This window comes from Chiroxiphia lanceolata, chromosome 13, assembly GCF_009829145.1.
Source record: "Chiroxiphia lanceolata isolate bChiLan1 chromosome 13, bChiLan1.pri, whole genome shotgun sequence".
Taxonomy (NCBI): Eukaryota; Metazoa; Chordata; class Aves; order Passeriformes; family Pipridae; genus Chiroxiphia; species Chiroxiphia lanceolata.
In genome coordinates, this window is record NC_045649.1 from 6,776,979 (window position 1) to 6,791,295 (window position 14,317).

The following is a 14,317-nucleotide window of genomic DNA, read 5'->3' on the forward strand; positions in this document are numbered from 1 at the left end:
ACATTTTCAGCTGCTTCCCAGGGACAATAATTAACATCTCTGTTGCAAATTGCATCTCCAGAGCACTTGACACACATGACCTGGGTATCCTTGAAAACAACCAAAGGCAGTTTGTGCTGGAAATATTGAGGTCTTTGTTGAACCAGATCAAGGTCATCACCTGCAGATCACAAAAAGGTGCCATTTCTGGAAGCTCAAGAAGGTGGGGAGGAAGGATATAATCCCTATGCATCTCCTAGCAGGAAAAAAAATGCTGCACTGTACTTCTCCTCCTCCAAGGATGTTTTCCATCCATATTTGACTCCTGTGGTGATAACTCCTCTAGTTTCCTTCTCCTTTGATTTCTAGTCCTGCTTTCGCTGAACTCAGGTCACCAGCTTCTCTCTTTCATGTATCCAAAAGGAAAAATTTTGGATGTACCTCCAAGCATCACCTTGCCAAAGACAGTATTTTCAATGGCATCACATCTCAACCATCCAAACTTTCCCTCTGAACATTTTTATATTGCTCAGGATGCAGTTCCTGCAGCCCCTGTGATGGAAGAGAACAACGCTCTGTCACATTTAGTTGCTTTAGTTGTGCCTTTTTTTTTTAATTCCCAACCAAGAAGGCAACGGGGAGAAAAAAATGATGTGGGATTTCAGTACATACGAAACATCTGAAACCAACATACTTAGAACATCCTGACTGCAAATAAAGAAAGAGGTGATTTGAGATTTTCATATTTTCTTGCGTCTTTGAGGATGTTTTCGGTCTTTCATCCCATTTTGAAGGCGTGTCACCTAATTACGATTCTTTCATCCCTCTATTCCCTAGTTAGAACATGCCAATCCCTTTTACGGCAATTGATTATGACTTGGAGGTTTCCACATTCCAGCCAGTTCAGAGAGCTGGGATATTTGTGAATACCTGAATAAACTCCTTTAATCCAAAAACAAACTCCACCTGAAAGCGGCGGTATGAAAAGGCCATTCATACAGTGTTTTCAAACTTACTGGTTCATGGTTTCTTTGGATTTGACCCGACTTCCTGTACTAATGGTCTCTGAATGCATTCCCAATTGTGGCTTCTTGCTCTATAAGGTACCCAGCATTTACAGGGAAGAGGAAAAGGAGTTACACAGCAACTGCTTACACAGAAAACTCTGCCTGAAAGAGCAGAAAACGGACCTGAAGTTAAAAGGAAACATAAAGTTCACAAATAACCATCCCCTTCTGCTAAAATTTTTAAACCAAATATTCCCTTGATGTCGTTATTTTTAAAATATCTTGGCTTCTCGCAGATGAGAAATACCTTTAAAATTACCACTGCAATTGTCATTCCCAAGTGTGAGAACTGACACTTTGCTGATTAAGGTAGGACTGTGTTTTAGTAATCTGGGAACATAAGCGCAAATGTGTCGATGATCTCACGGAGCGGGGAGAGACCACAGAGGAGATCTCTGCTCCTGATAGCTGGGGGACTGCACGGGATCACCAAAATCACAGGGAGCAAAATTCCTCCAATACTGCCAAGATCAGGCCGACAGAAGGAGATTAAAGCTCCCAAACACACAAAATCACCCCATGCAAGCAATAATTTTGGAGGCTGTGAGAGGATTTAGAGAGGTAGCATTACACGTTTTCACTGTATTTATACATTTTTAAATATATTTTTCTTATACATTTCCACTGCCAGAAACATGACTCTGGTGCAGATGCTTTGCTCAGACCTGGTATGTTCACGTCATTTAATTTGGGGTCAAATGCTTCATCACCTGGTGAAGCTGAATCCACCCAAACAAACCTTCTCAGCCTTGTCCTATGAAACTTAAATAAAACTACTCAGGGCTGTTCACTTTTTTTTGGAGATCAGGTCAATTTCAGTTGGAAAGCTGCAGGTGGGTTTTGGTGGCTAAACTTTGACAAGCTGGTGCCTGAATTACAGAAATATGTTTGCCAAAGCGCTCCAGCCCCCACGAGTGAGGTGGGAGATGTCTCCCATTTACAGCACTCCTGCTGTCCCCATCCGAAGCTCTTCCCTATATTAAGACCATAATGCCGAGGCCCAGCAAACCATGCTCATGATGACAGACTTGCACCCAAGAGTCCTTTTAAGAAGTTAATTGGGGCTTTTTTGTAAAACTTTTTCTTAATTACTGCACTTACCGCCTTGTAAAGTTTTACCAGAGAGTGCAAAAACATCAGACCCACAAACAGGCCCTTGTGTTAGAATTTCCATTATTTGGTGGTCTGAAGCCATTTATCTGTCCCTGAACACACAGGACCTTGATTTCAGCATCCTGTGAAAGGCAGGATCTAATGAGGCAGAGGAAAGAAGTGACAGATTTTGGCTTCCTGCAGCCCATCCTCGGAGATGGAAACTCCCGGTGTTGACTGACCGGCCTGGCTGAGTGATAAGCCAGAATGGGCTTGGGCACCAGGCCAAAACGAGGATGGTTCCTCCTTCAGAAGAAGATTAATGGTTTTTGGGAGCAGGGCAGAGATTCAGGACTCATCTTACATCTGATTTCCCCCCTTGCGGTGGTGACACTCACCTCGTTGGCACAGGGTCTCTGTGTCAGTCACTTGGTTGCCATCTGACTCTGAATTGCTCAAGATGTGCCAGAAAAGCCCATTCCCTGGAAAAAAAGACATTCCAGCCTGGAGAATTTGGCAGTTCTCCTTCACATGCAATATCCTTGGTAGAGGAGGTTTTTTTGGAACCTATAGCTAACGTTGCTTGCTGGTAGTGGCTGTTTGCCTACAAAATAAACAGGACCAGAATATGCCTCATTACAGTCACACAGTGGGTTTTATTTTTCTCTGACATTTCAGGAGGTGGTGCAGAAAATGAGACTCTCTCCAGAGTGATTCACACAGTGGCCAAAGAGGTCTCTGTGGCTGACAGTAAACCGTGTGACCTCCCCATTTCCCAGTAAGGATCCAGTGCCCGGCGCCAGCACGGGACAACAGGGAGAGAGGGAACGAGGAGGGAAGGCTCTTGGAGAGAGGCTGGGTTTGGAAACGTCTCTGTGTGAATTTTGAATGTAAAAAAAAAAAAAAAAAGAAAAGAAAACAAAAAGTAAATGAAGGCAAAGTTTGAAAAACACCAAAACAACTAAACCTCCTCAAACTGAAGCCAATCTTTGATTCCTTCTCTGAAGTGACATCACCACATACCCAGTGCAGCCACAAAGCATGACAGCTGTCATGGGCCTGCCTTGGGAAGGATATATTACTTCCCTCTGAGAAATATGGAAGGTATTGTCTGTAATCACAGCCTGCCCTGGGCTGGGCAGGGGGGCTGGTTTGTGCAATGAGATCCTTCTGCAGCTTATTTTTGTTTTCCCCTTGGTCTTTCACACAAATTAGACGACTCCCGGAGGCTGGAACCCTCTCCACAGTGGCTGTGCACATCCACAGGCATTAAATAAGGAGGTCAGGAAGGGATGGAGTTGGACAGAGACACTTGGTTCATGGGAATGTGGCTTCTCTGAGGTGATGGCTGCAGTGTGCCCTGGTGCCATCTGTTGCTGGTGGCATTCACTGCTGAATGTCTTCACACTTAACCCCATGCCTGCCAAGTTGTTACTACCTTCCATTCTCCTTCCCCCCTTCAGTGATGAACCAAGAGAAGCATAAAGGGTCTTGTACCACAGAATTATGGAAATGAAACAAGCCAGCAATGCTTCATTGGATGCAAGTAGATACCTAGGGATTGTATTTCCAGGAATCATCTTATCCTAGAATTATCATATAATGGCCTGGGTTGGAAGGGATCTTAAAGATGATCTGGGGCAGGGATATCTTTTACCAGACCAGGTTGCTCCAAGCCCCATCCAACCTGGCCTTGAACACTTCCAGGGAACAGGCATCCACAGCTTCTCTGGGCAACACGTGCCAGGACCTCACCACCCTCACAGGGCAGAATTTCTTCCTAATATCTAATCTAAAATTTACTTTCTGCTGGTGTGAAGCCATTCCCCCTTGCCCTGGCACTCCAGGTCTTTGTAAAAAGTCCCTCTCCATCTTTTTGTAGACTCTCTTCAGGTACTGGAAGGTCACAATTACAGAATCCCAGAATCCCAGAATATTCTGAGTTGGAAGAGACTACAAGTCCAACTCTTAAGTGCAGACATCCGCCCTTCAATAGACAAAACTGGGTCAGGAGTTTGTACCCAAGGGAGAGAGATCAGGGCCCTGCCTCACTTCACAAGCTGCAGTCTGGCAAAAAGATGGACAAATGCCATAGGAATCTGAAAGATGTATTGTGAGGATATGCGTAGTTCATTCTTCCAAATGTCTAGCTCCATTAATGAAACCCATGTTTCATTGTTTCAGGGAATTTTAAGGCCAAAGGGACCATTAGATCATCTGGTTTGACCTGGGTAACACAGGCCAGAGAATTTCATCCACAGAGACAAATAATGTGTGTTTGATTAAGCTCAGTTAACACAATGTTTCACCAAGACAATAGAAATGGATGCACTTTCATAATCCATATTTTTAGGAAAGATCTTACAATTTACGTTCTCCCTTTGGGAATAGGAGCCCAGACTTTATTGTTCTGTTGAATGGTGATGCTGCCTGCATTGGTGGCCTGGCCACACTCCCACCAAGGGGGAGGACGGGAAACGGAAGCCACAGCCACATCACTTGGGACTGTCACCATCACATGTTGTGCCAGTGGGACTGGAAACTTCTGAGCCCACTCTGCGTCAAGCCCGTGGGGCAGGTGTTGCCAATGACCTTGACCTGTGGAATCCAATCAATAAAGTCCTCTCTCCTCCCTAAGCCATCTCAAATAAGCAGAGCTTAGACTGAACATAAGCTGAGGACACTTCTTCAGTTTGCCTTTTTTTGTTATTATTATTAGCAGAAACACAGTGGAAGATACTCAGCCGTTCTGGCCATGAGCAGAGAGTGAAGCTTTGAAATAAAATATCTTTATTATGGCTGCATATTTCAGCTGGCACCAGATGAAGACAATGTGATGAGCACTGCACAAGGAATTGCTGGAAGACACCAGGAACAAATGGCAGAGGAAGGCTGACTAGTGGTGAGAAAACCAAAATATCTTTAGAACCACTGGGAATTATTAAAGTTTTGAACATACTTCATGGCATCCCTCTGCTCTTTCATCAGCTGTGGAAGTGAGCGGCATTTTTTCTCATTCAAATTTTGGCTATAAGCTTTTGCATCCCACAAAAGAGTATCCTGTGCTCTTATTTCCTTTTCCCAAAGTACTGAGTGATAAATGGAAGCATAAGGAGACTTTCCCAAGGTTATACAGGAAGTCTAAGGAAGGGGCCAGGAATCAAAACCTGAATTTCTGGGTCTGAGTCCATCATTACAAACCATAGAGAAAATTCTGATAAAGGATATATAATATAGGATATACAATGCACATTCCTCAGCCTAAATAATGTACATTTCAGACAGGGGATAGTTAAGAAGATAAGAACTGCATCCAGCTATGATGCAGTTTCCCAACTACTGACAGTGCTTAAACCTGTTTAAATGAGAGGGGAAAGGTTTGTCACAGATTGCAGTCACCATCACTTTGAACTTTTCTGATGAAACCCATGCAAATGGTGATAATCCTGAAAGAGGAGGATCTAGAGACAAAATGTTTCACCAGGTTTTCCATTTCCAAACTGGTAGAGCACATTTCAACAGAGACTTTTGGTAACGGTGTTGCTCAAGGTGTCCATAACACAGAGCAGAAAACAGTGACTCCACTGTCCTTTCTCCTTTCTTTTTAAGACTCCCTTTTTATTTTTTTGTTTCATCTTGTGGTCCACATTACTCATGGACCGCAAATGATTCCCAAGAAAGCCACAATCAGTGGATTCTCCCTGTCTGTGCAAACAAGACTGGGTCTGACCTGCCGTGGGGTCATTGTTAGCAGCCCACTTTTGGCTGGAGCTGAGCTGTGAAGCCAATTCACACACACGGCCACCCCTCACGAGGTCTGTGTTCCAGAGGACCAGCAGGGCTCCCACGGTCACTGCCCACAGCTGGGGCAGCCAGTCCTGGTCAGTGAATCAGGACATCTTTGACCACCCTGCTCTCTGCCACACCAGCAGAAGGGGATGATGGTTTTGAAACAACATGGGGCATAAAATAATAAAAGCATAGATATGAAGTCATTAGAGAGAGTCCAAAGCAGAGCAATGAAGACAGTGAAGGGCCTTCAGGGGAAGCCATGTGAGGAGCAGCAGAGGGCACTTGGTTTGTTCAGACTGAGGGGAGACCTCATTGCACTTACAAATTCCTTGTGACGGGAAGAGGAGGGGCAGGACCTGATCTCTTCTCTGTGGAGACCAGTGATAGAATTCCAGGGAATGGCCTGAAGTTGTGTCACAGCAGGGTTAGGTTGGATCTCAGGGAAAGGTTCTTCCCCCAGAGGGTGGTTGGGCACTGAACAGGCTCCCCAGGGCAGTGGGCACGGCCCCAAGGCTGACAGAGCTCAAGAAGCATTTGGATGATACTCGGGGCCACAGGGTGGGACTCTTGGTGATGGCCCTGTGCAGGGCCAGGAGCTGGACTCGATGATCCTTATGTGCCCCTTCCAACTCAGCAGATTCTGTGATTCTGTGTGATTCTGTAATTAGTGGCAGGCAGTGGGGTCCTAATGGGCCACAGCAGCATCACAGGGGCTCAGCACCTCTCGTGGTGCTGAGCTGCTCAGACGTGGCAGACACAGGGTGATGGAAAAGGCTTCTCACACAGCCATGGGCAAAGTGCCACTGCAGCCCTGGGTTATCTGGTTTCCAGGCTGAAACATGGTGACCTCAGTTCCATTCCCTGCAGTCTCAATGCAGCAATGCTAATTTAACACCAGCATCCTGGTTGGCAAAGGCAGCAGAGAGGCCACAAATGAAAGTTCTCCTCCTCTCATGGGTCTTCTCCAATGGGATGTGAGTCACCCAGAGGGCTGGGAAACGGGTGGAGGAGGCAGGGAAAGGTGTCACTGGGAACAATCATCGTTTGTGCTACCTGGACACAGTGGGACTTTGTTCCTCCACCAGCTTGCACTAAAACAGGAGTCCCTCCTCCACATGCATCCCTTTGCCAAACAGTAGGACTGAAGGAATCAGCCTGTACCACCAGAAGCGCCTGGAAAGGTGGCAGGTTTTAGCCCTTCATAATCACATTGGAAGGAGGAATTAATTTAAGTTATCACAAAAGGTGACAGAGTTGTCTTGCTTATGAACTGCTGATGATTCTGTGTGTACTGATCTGTCGAGGAGAAAAGAGCCAGAAGCCTTTATTGGCTTCACTGTGCCGAGAGAAAGTGTCTGCCCTCTTCCACAAGATAAGTTCAGCCTTGTTTATTTTCATTTTAGCTGTTCAGAAAGTTCTGTTGTGTGCCTTGTACCAGACAATATCACTGTGCCTTTAAAAAGGAAAGGAAGTGTGGTCCTGGCAAACAAACTGGAGCAATAAATATAAATCTTTCTAATTGTTGTGGAGACCGAAAGCAAAACAAACTGTACTTAAGTACATGTAAGAAAATGTCGAGATTTGAGGGAATGGTCATTAGCATACGAAAATCATTTATCTCCCATGAGTGAGTTGGACAGAGACCAACCCATTTAATTTTCAGTATTTTTCCCCTTGGGATTTCTTGGAATGTCTGAACTACTATTTTTTCCTCCAGGAAAGAAGATTGACTTCAAGACTGATGTTCAGAAACAAGTTGAACACAGTGTCACAGCCCCCCCAGTCACCCCCTGCACACGTTGTGTAGACAAGTCCCCTGCTATGGGTGAGGGTGCCCGTGTGCCCAAAGCTCTTGTGCAGATGCCCCATCTGAGGTGTTAGACCCCATACAACATTCATGTGTATTCCTGTCACTGCCATCCAGCTCCTGAATCATCATCCCACCCATGAGGGTGTCCCCAGGATGTTAGATTGCTAAAATGAAAATTCTGGCTTCCTGTAGAGCTGCAATCCCACAGCCACTGCAGAAAACCACCCAAGAGCAGTCAGAGTCCTTTTAGAGTCACCTCAAACCACCCACTGTCTCACTGGTCCAGCTGGTCCAGATTTTCCCTGATGGGAAATCTACCTGGAAGACACTTTCACGCACAGTTGCATCTTTGCTGTACCTCACCCTGTCACTCCACCAACACCCATGTCTCCTTTCTTCTTTTTTGAAATCTAAATTATGGAGGGAGAAAACTATTGGAAAAATGTGACAGAAGCGTCTCCCATACAGGTGAGGGGGAGGGTGTCCCAGGACCCGTCAGACCCGCCCCCAAAGGTCCCTCTCCCGGGAGAACCCAGGGGTGGGAGGAATTGAGCCCAATGGGGAGCCCCACGTCCTCCACACTTGTTACACAGCTGCTGAGCTGAAATGCGTGAAGTTAATTTGAGACAGTTACTGAACATTTTGGTACCCTGAACTTTCCTGCTGGATGTCTTGTCCCCAGATGGGAAGAAAATGAAGTTCAGATCTTCTGGGATTAATATATCAGAGAATCTGAGGGGAAAAAACTCGTTGAGACTTTTCCTCCTGTCCTTTGATGAGGGGGGTGTCTCCAAGGTTAATGAACTGCATCCCTCACAGTAGGCAAAATGATACCACACATGTTTCAGAGCAGAGCAACTGTGAGGTACCATTGAAAGGTTTATTCCTTTAATTATAGAACAGGAAAATTGTGTTTCACCCTCCCTGGCAAGGCCGTTTCTAGCGACAAAGTACTGAACAGTACCAAATGCAAATATCTTGCTTTTTTTTTTTCCCTTTTAATAAGGTGGTCGAAAGGTCGAAGGGAACAGGGATTTTGGAAGTATCACAAAGTCAACGTGCAGTTAGCAATGGATAGTAAGATTTCACAGCTCTGCTTTGATCAGTATTTCAGAAAAGTGAAGCCATAGTACAGAACGTCCTCTGAACTGAAACCAAGGCAGGCTTTGTCTTTTATCTCAAATATCAGGCTAAGAAAATTAAAATGATATGAAAATGCTGAACTCATTACATTTTACTTGCGGTTTTACAAAAGTGCTCCAGTAAGGGCATATGGTTTCCTAACGAAGGTAAAAATTTCTGGGGCACTCTAAATGCTTTGTAGGGTCTATATGTGAGCCAAAGAAGTCATTGTCTCCCCAAAATCCTTTACAATATGAAGGTGAAGCCACTTACTAACTATTGGTTTTAGGAGCATAGTGGTGGTTTCACTTTCTTTTCAGAAGTCTTTGACAGGCCTAGCCACTAAAACGTCAAGAAGGAAGGGAATGATTGACTTTGCTTTTCAGCCTAATTAATTATTTTCACCTTCCTCACACTCTTTTTAGTCCTCCTTCATTATTTTGTTTTGGTGCAAAAGTCCTTGTGATGTTTGTTTGAACTCACATACAAGCAAAAGAAAAATGCCCATACGTAATTTGAAGCAGATGGAGCTTTAACACCCAGAGCTTGGGTTGTACCTGGAGGTTGTGTCATGGGCACAAGAAAGAAATTAATTACAAATGGATTTGGTGACATCTGTGGCTTTGGTGACTTCAGTGGATCTGGATCAGGCCTATAGTTGTATAATAAATATCCATTTTAATCCTGAACACCAAAATTATATCCAACACCTGTATTTTCATGGCTAAATGGAGACAGCCCTGGGGGAAAGAGAACCTAAGCAGGCAAAACAAGAATGATAATAAGAACTTTTACTAACAATTTTCTACCTATTATCTTTTTTCTCAAGCATTTTCTTCTGCTATTAATAAATAATAAATGAGAGCTCAGGATTTCACCTTATTGCTCCCAAGATTTCATGTGATTTCAGACAGCAAAAACTCCTACCAAGCGTCGTCTTATCCAAATACCTGCAGAACCACAAGTGTCACACAATGAAGGGACAAACCCCATCCTCACCTCAGTGGAGAGGACCTCAGCCTGAGTTATGGTGCTGATCCTGATCCAAACCACTTCGATGTAATGGGAGATCAGAGGGAGCTGGAGGTCGGGACCTATTTGTGTTAATTATCCCATGTCTGTTGTTCTTAGCAAAACCACAAGACCATCGCTGGAGCAGCCTCACCCAGGATGGTTCTGGCCTACAGGGATAAACACAGCAGAGCAGGAGCTGTGAAATTTTCTTTAAAACAAACAGAGTCTTCTAAATCTTTCTGAAGTTTCCCTCTCACCATCATGGTGGATTTGTTACAAAGTGATCTGCAAATACAAGTGACAAAAGCAAAACCAGTCTACGGGTTTATTAAACCTGTCTTGTGAGTGGTGGGAAGATCAGAACCACCTCCAGCAATGGCTCAAAGTTAAGGAAAATATGTGCTCCTTGACACATTTGGGTTCTAGTCTTAAATTTTATCAATGTCTCTGCACATCAGCACCAACCTAACAATTACACTGGGAGAAAAAAAAGAATGAGATGGAGGCAAACCAAATGTTGCTGTAACCAAGGATGAGGACACAGGACAGTGAACAGCTTTTTCCACATCACAGAGAAGAAACAAGGGAATTGTGGTGGGATTGGGGTGGGATGACAATGCCAGAGACTCAGAACAGGAGGCAAGTTTCATGCATCCCAAACCCTCCCTTGACAGCATGCCATCATCACCCTTGGCTCCCCAGGCTGCTCTGCTGTCACCATCGACCATTTTGCTTTGGATTTCACCAGAGCTAATGTCCAGGGAATGATGATTTCTATCTGACAACAGCACATTTTTAAGGAATTAAAGTTCTATGCTGCTAAGTGGAACTGTTCACACCAGAAATGACCCACATTCTTCCAGCTGAGGAACATAAATGGATCCACTGTGCTTATCCATCTGCAGTCAGGGTGCTCAGCAAAATACCTGAAAAAGCATTTCACACACCGTGTTGCTCCAACGCCCTTTGAGAGCAGAGTGATTTGCCTGGCCCTGATCCTGAACAGAAAAAGAGGTTAAAATTGTCCTCTAAATAGAGCAATTGTCAGTTATTCTCTGGTCTCCACCTATGATGCATCCTCTTGGAGAGGAGTAGGAGGAGGAAGGCAGGTACAGGACAAGGCAGCAGCAATTTCAGAGCTAATTTGCTCTGTGCTTCCCAGTGCTGCTCTGGGACGTAGCTCCAGGTCCTGATCTGTCCTCCCCTGTACCATCTCCAACTCTCCCAACCAAAGTGAGCTGTGGTTGCTCTCATAATTTGCCCATGTCTTTCCTAGCATGGATTTTTCCAACAGCTGTTAATTGACTTAAGGCCTTACTTCTAACTCCAAACCAAGTCCTGAGGCGCTCCAGGGAGGTTGTTCCAGCCTGTCCCTGCTCAAGGGGTGCAACCACCAAACCTAGGAACAAAAAACACGTCGGTGTTTATTTTGGGATGCTCTGTTTGCTGGTGACTAACCTTGCTAAGCCTTTGGCCCCGGGATGCGGCTTGGCTTGGGTTTGGCTTTTTGCAAGCTGGCAGGTGACACTGCACCACTGAAATCCCTTTTCCCACTCCAGGAGCTTTTTGTGCTGAGACACACCACCATCCCAGGGGCTGGATGCTGGGTCAGCAGGGAAAGGCAGAAGTTCCCAGTCTTTGACAGCTCCACGTCCTGCCAGTGTCAGCTCCACACTGTGCATTTCCAGATGCCCCTTGGGACATGAGGCTTCAGGGATGTCTCTTCATTTTCTCCCACTAAATATTTTTCTTTTAAAAAACTAAAAGAAAATCAACCTTCTAAACGTTACTAGATACTAGTGTGCCTAGATGCAGGTGCATTTTTACCTGAGTACAGAAGAATTTGCCAGAACTTTCCAGAAAGCTGTTGGGCTTTATCACTTTGGAAGGTACCCTACCCTCAGTAGGTGAGTGATCAGTGAGATCAGGCAGCACTAAGGAACCATATCATTTATCCAAGTATTAGTCCAGTTGTGCATTGCTGTGCTCCTCCACGGTATAAATCCATCTGTTAGTTCCCCATTGACAAGAGTTTATTTTGGGCTTTTTTTCTCTGGTCCAAACTCTTGAAAATTTATTTCACTGTAATCAGTTTTGGCAGGGAAAAAAATAAGGAGGGGAAGAAAGGAAAAAGAAGAGGAGGGAAATTCCCATGCAACAAAAACTCTACGACAGCAGAATTCAGATAAACATATAATAATAAAGAAAAATGCCTCCTTTGATTTTTGTTGGGTGCCATGGCTTTCCTGGTTTGGCTAAATTAGCTGAGAGCGAGAGTCCCCATGCAGTCCCATCCCTGTTCCAGCCCATACAAACAGAGGAAGTGGTTTCCTGGGAACAAAACCCACATGAAAGTTTTGCTGATGGTGCCTCACTTCCTGCCATTTCCTCCTCTCTTCACATTTCACACATAAACCCACAGGCAGGACAGAGCACCTGGTGCCTGGGTCAGATTTGTTATCTCATGTGAAAGAAGAGGGCACAGCTTACTGTCTGTGCTGAGCAAGACAAGTCCCAGCACAGCTCAGTTCAACGTCTCATGAAATGGTAGAGGTCATGTCAGACTTGTTTTCAATGGACTCCATCCATAACTGGTGGGACAAGAAGAGCAAAAGTGGCTTTCTCCTCTCCACCAGCTCTGATACTTCTTTGCTGTGGTGCCATGGGCATGAGGTCCTCAGGTCACGGAGATGCTGTGTGTGCCCTTATTTAAAGTGATGCTCTTACTGCAGCTACTTCAGGTTAAGAATGAAAAGGTGACCAAATCCAGTTCAAAGGGCTTGAATTTAAAAACACCTGCAGAGCAACCAAGCATCTACAGTGTTCCGGTCATTTCTGGTCTCACCTGGCTGCAAGCAAGGATCGAGGTCCAAGGGATGATGACATGTTATCAGTCACCTGACCTACCCAATTTTTGTTGTGTAATAAAATGTATCACAGAATCATGGAATGGTTTGGGTTGGAAGGGACCTTAAAGCTCATGTCCTTCCACCCCCTGTCATGGGCAGGGACACCTTCCACTAGCCCAGGTTGCTCCAAGCCCCGTCCACCATGGCCTGGAACAATTCAAGTGATGGGGCAGCCACAGCTTCTCTGAGTAACCTGTGCCAGGGCCTCCCCACCCTCACAAGGAAGGATTTCTTCCTAACATCCAGTCTAAACCTTCCCTCTTTCAGCTTAAAGCCATTTTTTTTAATACTTAAGACTGTAGAAGGATTAAAGCCTAGTTGCTTCCAGAAGCACATTTCCCAAGTCGTGGCAAAGATAAAAAGAATTTAATGGGTCAAAAGACCCTTCTCTGGGGTCAAGGCTGCATCCAAAATATTGAATGGACTGTTGTGAAAGTGGCATGAATCACACAGAGCAGAGAGTTGGCTGGTTTTTGAGAAATAGTGTTTAAATACCTTTAGTGCAATTTAGTTAAGTTTAGTTAAGTGTTGTTAAGGAAGCCACAGGACATTTAATGGAGCGATGAAAATAGTCTGATAAGATTGGACAAAAAAATCAGGGAGCTCATAGTCAAAAACGTTCTGTTTCTAAATCAAAGCAATAATGCCTTTCATTATAAAAACAAGATATTTTGTTCTTTTGTTATGACTTCAGTTAAAATAGTGTAAGTCTACATTTTGCAGAATCGTGAAGAACAACACAAGGAAAGGTTCTCTGCTGAACACCTCAAACGTTATAAACTGCAGGTCTTACGTGGTTTATGTCTTGAAAATTAAGCCTTTAACATGTTTTGAAAAACTCAAACTTCAGCTGTTTCAGTTAATTAGAAAGCTTAAAAATTGCAGCTTAATGAATTCAGTGCTTGTTTATGTTAAACTTCAAGGATTAGGCAATGAAAAAAGTGCATTTTGGGGAACATCTATTGCAGCCCATGTGGAATTCCATATGTCAGAGAAGCTGGAAAGAATTTTATTGAACCATTGTCTAGAATGTGAATTAATCCCCTACTACTTCATAAAAGACTTCTTAGTAGGGTTGACAAAGGATTTATCATAATTATTGTTCTGGCCTGGATCATGATTATAAATGATACTCTGTGTGTATTTTGTTTATAAAATTCCCAGTTTGCAATTAAAGCAACCTGCAGTTTGCTCTTTCCCTGTCTTCTCGTCAGCAGCTGATCGGAAAATCTACCATTTGTTTTCAAAATTAATACCTGTCAAACATTGCTTTTGCTCTACAGTGCCAGGAAAAGTGAAGAGGAAGAAATGTTTGAAAGATTTTAACAGAAGGGGATTGGTACAGGGCTGGTAGGGAATAAATGATGCTTCCTATTTGTTAGGACAAAAAGCTGCAACCACTTTTCTGTGTGTAGCTGTTTCATTGCTCGAGAGCCAAATCAAACACCCTTAATTATGTCAAGCACCAGCAGTTTGTTTGATTTTAATGAGATCACTTCTGAGGTTCCTGAACTTGGTTTTTCTCTAAATTA

General features: G+C 44.3%; 1 long non-coding RNA gene across 1 annotated transcript; it reads left to right on the plus strand.

The window, feature by feature from the left end:
- Positions 1 to 6,805: 6,805 nt before the first annotated feature.
- On the plus strand, positions 6,806 to 10,121 carry LOC116793475. The gene is made up of 3 exons (XR_004359499.1): positions 6,806 to 6,904; positions 7,648 to 7,755; positions 9,994 to 10,121. It is a non-coding gene; the product is annotated as an uncharacterized LOC116793475 (long non-coding RNA).
- The last annotated feature ends 4,196 nt before the right edge of the window (positions 10,122 to 14,317 follow it).